The sequence below is a fragment of the Chiloscyllium punctatum genome, unplaced genomic scaffold (genome assembly GCF_047496795.1).
Source record: "Chiloscyllium punctatum isolate Juve2018m unplaced genomic scaffold, sChiPun1.3 scaffold_973, whole genome shotgun sequence".
In the NCBI taxonomy this organism is placed as follows: Eukaryota; Metazoa; Chordata; class Chondrichthyes; order Orectolobiformes; family Hemiscylliidae; genus Chiloscyllium; species Chiloscyllium punctatum.
This window is the reverse complement of record NW_027310707.1, coordinates 32501-41405: the sequence shown is the minus strand read 5'-3', so window position 1 is coordinate 41405 and position 8905 is coordinate 32501.

The window sequence follows — 8905 nt, the reverse complement described above, 5'->3', positions numbered from 1 at the left end:
TTTTAAACATTTTTTCGCAGTTTGTCTGGTTACTGATTTCTTCTTTTTAAACATTTTTCGCCGTTTTTCTGGTTACTGATTTCTTCTTTTTAAACATTTTTCGCCGTTTTTCTGGTTACTGATTTCTTCTTTTTAAGCATTTTTCTAAGTTTTTCTGGTTACTCATTTCTTCTTTTTAAACATTTTTCTAAGTTTTTCTGGTTACTGATTTCTTCTTTTTAAACATTTTTCTAAGTTTTTCTGGTTACTCATTTCTTCTTTTTAAACATTTTTCTAAGTTTTTCTGGTTACTCACTTCTTCTTTTTAAACATTTTTCTAAGTTTTTCTGGTTACTGATTTCTTCTTTTTAAACATTTTTCGCCGTTTTTCTGGTTACTGATTTCTTCTTTTTAAACATTTTTCTAAGTTTTTCTGGTTACTCATTTCTTCTTTTTAAACATTTTTCTAAGTTTTTCTGGTTACTGATTTCTTCTTTTTAAACATTTTTCTAAGTTTTCCTGGTTACTGATTTCTTCTTTTTAAACATTTTTCGCAGTTTTTCTGGTTACTGATTTCTTCTTTTTAAACATTTTTCTAAGTTTTCCTGGTTACTGATTTCTTCTTTTTAAACATTTTTCGCAGTTTTTCTGGTTACTGATTTCTTCTTTTTAAACATTTTTCTAAGTTTTTCTGGTTACTGATTTCTTCTTTTTAAACATTTTTCTAAGTTTTTCTGGTTACTCACTTCTTCTTTTTAAACATTTTTCTAAGTTTTCCTGGTTACTGATTTCTTCTTTTTAAACATTTTTCGCAGTTTGTCTGGTTACTGATTTCTTCTTTTTAAACATTTTTCGCAGTTTTTCTGGTTACTGATTTCTTCTTTTTAAACATTTTTCTAAGTTTTTCTGGTTACTCACTTCTTCTTTTATAACATTTTTCTAAGTTTTCCTGGTTACTGATTTCTTCTTTTTAAACATTTTTCTAAGTTTTCCTGGTTACTGATTTCTTCTTTTTAAACATTTTTCTAAGTTTTCCTGGTTACTGATTTCTTCTTTTTAAACATTTTTCTAAGTTTTTCTGGTTACTCATTTCTTCTTTTTAAACATTTTTCGCAGTTTTTCTGGTTACTGATTTCTTCTTTTTAAACATTTTCCTAAGTTTTCCTGGTTACTGATTTCTTCTTTTTAAACATTTTTCTAAGTTTTCCTGGTTACTCATTTCTTCTTTTTGATCATTTTTCTAAGTTTTCCTGGTTACTGATTTCTTCGTTTTGAACATTTTTCTAAGTTTTCCTGGTTACTCACTTCTTCTTTTCAAACATTTTTCTTCGTTTTTCTGTTTACTCATTTAGCACTTTCAGGCACTTTCCCATCATTTCCTCGTTCCCGATTTCACCCTTTAAAACGCTTTCGGGCATTTCCCTAAGTTTTGCGGTTCACTCGTTTGGGACTCACTGACACCTTCTCTAGCTTCCCTGCTCACTTTTTTCGTACTGTTGAGAAAATTCGAACCCTTTCCTTAACTATGCCGGTTACTGACTTCACCGCTTCAGACCCTTGTCCCCGTAATGAAAGATACCATTTCCCACCGTGGGAAATGCACGAAAATCGGACTGAACACGGGGGAGGCTCCCCCCTCGAAGGCGAGACCGTCGGCAGAACCGCCGGGTCAAACCCGGCCGAGCTACCCGGCTTACAAGTCTCAAAGTCGGTATGAGCAGTCACGTCCACCCCCATTCCCTTTTGGACCACTTCCCACGGTTCCAAATGCATGAAAATCGGCCTGTACACGGGGGAGGCACCCGCCTCGAAGACGAGACCGTCGGCAGAACCGCCGGGTCAAACCCGGCTGAGCTACCCGGCTCGGAAGCGCCAAAGTCGGGTTGAGCAGTCACATTCACTCCCATCGACGTTTGGACCACTTCCCACGGTTCGAAATGCACGGAAATCGGCCTGTACACGGGGGAGGCACCCGCCTCGAAGAGGAGACTGTCGGCAGAACCGCCGGGTCAAACCCGGCTGTGCTAACCGGCTCGGAAGCGCCAAAGTCGGGTTGAGCAGTCACATTCACTCCCATCCCCTTTTGGGCAACTTCCCACGGTTGGAAATGCATGGAAATCGGACTGAACACGGGGGAGGCTCCCCCCTCGAAGGCGAGACCGTCGGCAGAACCGCAGGATCAAACCCGGCTGAGCTACCCGGCTTACAAGTCTCAAAGTCGGTATGAGCAGACACGTCCACCCCCATTCCCTTTTGGACCACTTCCCACGGTTCGAAATGCATGAAAATCGGCCTGTATACGGGGGAGGCACCCGCCTCGAAGACGAGACCGTCGGCAGACCCGCCGGGTCAAACCCGGCTGAGCTACCCGGCTCGGAAGCGCCAAAGTCGGGTTGAGCAGTCACATTCACTCCCATCCCCTTTTGGACCACTTCCCACGGTTCGAAATGCACGAAAATCGGCCTGTACACGGGGGAGGCACCCGCCTCGAAGACGAGACCGTCGGCAGAACCGCCGGAACAAACCCGGCTGAGCTACCCGGCTTACAAGTCTCAAAGTCGGTATGAGCAGACACGTCCACCCCCATTCCCTTTTGGACCACTTCCCACGGTTCGAAATGCATGAAAATCGGCCTGTATACGGGGGAGGCACCCGCCTCGAAGACGAGACCGTCGGCAGACCCGCCGGGTCAAACCCGGCTGAGCTACCCGGCTCGGAAGCGCCAAAGTCGGGTTGAGCAGTCACATTCACTCCCATCCCCTTTTGAACCTCTTCCCACCGTTGGAAATGCACGAAAATCGGCCTGTACACGGGGGAGGCTCCCCCCTCGAAGGCGAGACCGTCGGCAGAACCGCCGGGTCAAACCCGGCTGAGCTACCCGGCTTACAAGTCTCGAAGTCGGGTTGAGCAGTCACATTCACTCCCATCGACTTTTGGGCAACTTCCCACCGTTGCAAATGCATGAAAATCGGCCTGTACACGGGGGAGGCACCCGCCTCGAAGTCGAGACCGTCGGCAGAACCGCCGGGTCCAACCCGGCTGAGCTACCCGGCTTACAAGTCTCAAAGCCGGGTTGGGCAGTCACGTTCACCCCCATTCCCTTTTGGATCACTTCCCACGGTTCGAAATGCACGAAAACCGGCCTGTACACGGGGGAGGGTCCGCCCTCGAAGGCGAGACCGTCGGCAGAACCGCCGGGTCAAACCTGGCTGAGCTACCCGGCTTACAAGTCTCAAAGTCGGGTTGAGCAGTCACGTTCACTCCCATCGACTTTTAGACCACTTCCCACGGTTCGAAATGCACGAAAATCGGCCTGTACACGGGGGAGGCACCCGCCTCGAAGACGAGACCGTCGGCAGAACCGCCGGGTCAAACCCGGCCGAGCTACCCGGGTTAGAAGCCTCAGAGTCGGGTTGAGCAGTCACGTTCACTCCCATCGACTTTTAGACCACTTCCCACGGTTGGAAATGCACGAAAATCGGCCTGTACACGGGGGTGGCATCCGCCTCGAAGACGAGACCGTCGGCAGAACCGCCGGGTCAAACCCGGCTGAGCTACCCGGCTTACAAGTCTCAAAGTCGGGTTGAGCAGTCACATTCACTCCCATCGACTTTTGGGCAACTTCCCACGGTTCGAAATGCACAAGATTCGGCCTGAACACGGGGGACGCTCCCCCCTCGAAGGCGAGACCGTCGGCAGACCCGCCGGGTCAAACCCGGCTGAGCTACCCGGCTCGGAAGCGCCAAAGTCGGTATGAGCAGTCACGTTCACTCCCATCCCCTTTTGGACCGCTTCCCACGGTACGAAATGCATGAAAATCGGCCTGTACACGGGGGAGGCACCCGCCTCGAAGACGAGACCGTCGGCAGAACCGCCGGGTCAAACCCGGCTGAGCTACCCGGCTTACAAGTCTCAAAGTCGGGTTGAGCAGTCACATTCACTCCCATCGACTTTTGGGCAACTTCCCACGGTTCGAAATGCACAAAATTCGGCCTGAACACGGGGGACGCTCCCCCCTCGAAGGCGAGACCGTCGGCAGAACCGCCGGGTCAAACCCGGCTGAGCTACCCGGCTTAAAAGTCTCAAAGTCGGTATGAGCAGTCACATTCACCCCCATTCCCTTTTGGACCACTTCCCACGGTTGGAAATGCATGAAAATCGGCCTGGACACGGGGGAGGCTCCCCCCTCGATGACGAGACCGTCGGCAGAACCGCCGGAACAAACCCGGCTGAGCTACCCGGCTTACAAGTCTCAAAGTCGGTATGAGCAGACACGTCCACCCCCATTCCCTTTTGGACCACTTCCCACCGTTGGAAATGCACGAAAATCGGCCTGTACACGGGGGAGGCACCGGCCTCGAAGACGAGACCGTCGGCAGAACCGCCGGATCAAACCCGGCCGAGCTACCCGGGTTAGAAGCCTCAGAGTCGGGTTGAGCAGTCACATTCACTCCCATCCCCTTTTGAACCTCTTCCCACCGTTGGAAATGCACGAAAATCGGCCTGTACACGGGGGAGGCTCCCCCCTCGAAGGCGAGACCGTCGGCAGAACCGCCGGGTCAAACCCGGCTGAGCTACCCGGCTTAAAAGTCTCAAAGTCGGGTTGAGCAGTCACATTCACTCCCATCGACTTTTGGGCAACTTCCCACCGTTGCAAATGCATGAAAATCGGCCTGTACACGGGGGAGGCTCCGCCCTCGAAGGCGAGACCGACGGCAGAACCGCCGGGTCAAACCCGGCCGGGCTACCCGGGTTAGAAGCCTCAGAGTCGGGTTGAGCAGTCGCATTCACCCCCATCCCCTTTTGAACCTCTTCCCACCGTTGGAAATGCACGAAAATCGGCCTGTACACGGGGGAGGCACCGGCCTCGAAGACGAGACCGTCGGCAGAACCGCCGGATCAAACCCGGCCGAGCTACCCGGGTTAGAAGCCTCAGAGTCGGGTTGAGCAGTCACATTCACTCCCATCCCCTTTTGAACCTCTTCCCACCGTTGGAAATGCACGGAAATCGGCCTGTACACGGGGGAGGCTCCCCCCTCGAAGGCGAGACCGTCGGCAGAACCGCCGGGTCAAACCCGGCTGAGCTACCCGGCTTACAAGTCTCAAAGTCGGTATGAGCAGACACGTCCACCCCCATTCCCTTTTGGACCACTTCCCACCGTTGGAAATGCACGAAAATCGGCCTGTACACGGGGGAGGCACCGGCCTCGAAGACGAGACCGTCGGCAGAACCGCCGGATCAAACCCGGCCGAGCTACCCGGGTTAGAAGCCTCAGAGTCGGGTTGAGCAGTCACATTCACTCCCATCCCCTTTTGAACCTCTTCCCACCGTTGGAAATGCACGAAAATCGGCCTGTACACGGGGGAGGCTCCCCCCTCGAAGGCGAGACCGTCGGCAGAACCGCCGGGTCAAACCCGGCTGAGCTACCCGGCTTAAAAGTCTCAAAGTCGGGTTGAGCAGTCACATTCACTCCCATCGACTTTTGGGCAACTTCCCACCGTTGCAAATGCATGAAAATCGGCCTGTACACGGGGGAGGCTCCGCCCTCGAAGGCGAGACCGACGGCAGAACCGCCGGGTCAAACCCGGCCGGGCTACCCGGCTCGGAAGCGCCAAAGTCGGGTTGAGCAGTCACATTCACCCCCATCCCCTTTTGGGCCACTTCCCACGGTTCGAAATGCATGAAAATCGGCCTGTACACGGGGGACGCTCCCCCCTCGAAGGCGAGGCAGTCGGCAGAACCGCCGGGTCAAACCCGGCTGAGCTACCCGGGTTAGATGCCTCAAAGTCGGGTTGAGCAGTCACATTCACCCCCATCCCCTTTCGGCCCCCTTCCCACGGTTGGAAATGCATGAAAATCGGCCTGTACACGGTGGGCGCTCCCCCCTCGAAGGTGAGACCTTCGGCAGAACCGCCGGGTCAAATCCTGCCGAGCTACCCGCGTTAGAGGTCTCAATGTCGGCTTCAGCAGTCACATTCAATCCCATTCCCGTTTGGACCTCTTCCCGCCGATGGAAATGCACAAAATTCGGCCTGAACACGCGGGGCGCTCCCCCCTCGAAGGCGAGACCGTCGCCAGAACCGCCGGGTCAAATCCGGCTGAGCTACCCGCGTTACAGGTCTCAAAGTCGGGTTGAGCAGTCACGTTCACCCCCATCCCCTTTCGGACCCCTTCCCACGGTTGGAAATGCATGAAAATCGGCCTGTACACGGTGGGCGCTCCCCCCTCGAAGGTGAGACCTTCGGCAGAACCGCCGGGTCAAATCCGGCCGAGCTACCCGCGTTAGAGGTCTCAATGTCGGCTTCAGCAGTCACATTCAATCCCATTCCCGTTTGGACCTCTTCCCGCCGATGGAAATGCACAAAATTCGGCCTGAACACGCGGGACGCTCCCCCCTCGAAGGTGAGACCTTCGGCAGAACCGCCGGGTCAAATCCGGCCGAGCTACCCGCGTTAGAGGTCTCAATGTCGGCTTCAGCAGTCACATTCAATCCCATTCCCGTTTGGACCTCTTCCCGCCGATGGAAATGCACAAAATTCGGCCTGAACACGCGGGACGCTCCCCCCTCGAAGGCGAGACCGTCGCCAGAACCGCCGGGTCAAATCCGGCTGAGCTACCCGCGTTACAGGTCTCAAAGTCGGGTTGAGCAGTCACGTTCACCCCCATCCCCTTTCGGACCCCTTCCCACGGTTGGAAATGCATGAAAATCGGCCTGTACACGGTGGGCGCTCCCCCCTCGAAGGTGAGACCTTCGGCAGAACCGCCGGGTCAAATCCGGCCGAGCTACCCGCGTTAGAGGTCTCAATGTCGGCTTCAGCAGTCACATTCAATCCCATTCCCGTTTGGACCTCTTCCCGCCGATGGAAATGCACAAAATTCGGCCTGAACACGCGGGACGCTCCCCCCTCGAAGGTGAGACCTTCGGCAGAACCGCCGGGTCAAATCCGGCCGAGCTACCCGCGTTAGAGGTCTCAATGTCGGCTTCAGCAGTCACATTCAATCCCATTCCCGTTTGGACCTCTTCCCGCCGATGGAAATGCACAAAATTCGGCCTGAACACGCGGGACGCTCCCCCCTCGAAGGCGAGACCGTCGCCAGAACCGCCGGGTCAAATCCGGCTGAGCTACCCGCGTTAGAGGTCTCAAAGTCGGGTTGAGCAGTCACGTTCACCCCCATCCCCTTTCGGACCCCTTCCCACGGTTGGAAATGCATGAAAATCGGCCTGTACACGGTGGGCGCTCCCCCCTCGAAGGTGAGACCTTCGGCAGAACCGCCGGGTCAAATCCGGCCGAGCTACCCGCGTTAGAGGTCTCAATGTCGGCTTCAGCAGTCACATTCAATCCCATTCCCGTTTGGACCTCTTCCCGCCGATGGAAATGCACAAAACTCGGCCTGAACACGCGGGACGCTCCCCCCTCGAAGGTGAGACCTTCGGCAGAACCGCCGGGTCAAATCCGGCCGAGCTACCCGCGTTAGAGGTCTCAATGTCGGCTTCAGCAGTCACATTCAATCCCATTCCCGTTTGGACCTCTTCCCGCCGATGGAAATGCACAAAATTCGGCCTGAACACGCGGGACGCTCCCCCCTCGAAGGCGAGACCGTCGCCAGAACCGCCGGGTCAAATCCGGCCGAGCTACCCGCGTTAGAGGTCTCAATGTCGGCTTCAGCAGTCACATTCAATCCCATTCCCTTTTGGAACACTTCCCGCCGTTAACAATGCACGATATTCGGCCTGAACACGCGGGACGCTCCCCCCTCGAAGGTGAGACCTTCGGCAGAACCGCCGGGTCAAATCCTGCCGAGCTACCCGCGTTAGAGGTCTCAATGTCGGCTTCAGCAGTCACATTCAATCCCATTCCCGTTTGGACCTCTTCCCGCCGATGGAAATGCACAAAATTCGGCCTGAACACGCGGGACGCTCCCCCCTCGAAGGCGAGACCGTCGCCAGAACCGCCGGGTCAAATCCGGCCGAGCTACCCGCGTTAGAGGTCTCAATGTCGGCTTCAGCAGTCACATTCAATCCCATTCCCGTTTGGAACACTTCCCGCCGTTAACAATGCACGATATTCGGCCTGAACACGCGGGACGCTCCCCCCTCGAAGGTGAGACCTTCGGCAGAACCGCCGGGTCAAATCCTGCCGAGCTACCCGCGTTAGAGGTCTCAATGTCGGCTTCAGCAGTCACATTCAATCCCATTCCCGTTTGGACCTCTTCCCGCCGATGGAAATGCACAAAATTCGGCCTGAACACGCGGGGCGCTCCCCCCTCGAAGGCGAGACCGTCGCCAGAACCGCCGGGTCAAATCCGGCTGAGCTACCCGCGTTACAGGTCTCAAAGTCGGCTTCAGCAGTCACATTCAATCCCATTCCCTTTTGGAACACTTCCCGCCGTTAACAATGCACGATATTCGGACTGAACACGGGGGCCGGTCCGCCCTCGAAGTCAACACCGTCCGCAGAACCGCCGGGGCAAATCCGGCTGAGCTACCCCGCCCCCGAACACTCAAAGTCCCTCTGAAGCCTTGCATTCGCCTCCTTGGAAAATTGACGTCAAACATTACCAAAATCGGGGGCACGAGCACTAAAGCTAAGTCTCACCCTTTCCCTATCCCTAACCAGGAACCGAACGCCCACCCTCAGCCTCACACCAACGCCGGTGCCACTCCAGACAGACACACCCTTCAAAACCACACCCATCCGGCCATGCAACTCAAAAAGGGTCCAAATTCAGAAACACCCCCTTCAAAAGGCACTCCATCCTCGGCCACACCACCGGGACATGCTCCCCTCGGCGATAATTAAGCCCCCACCACTATTTGAAGCCAACCGCAGCCGCAACTCGAACGGAGAAATCAGTAACCAATTCAAAAATGCGCTTGGTTACTGATTTCTACTGAGCCGAAAAAATTCTAAGTGTCGGTGGTTA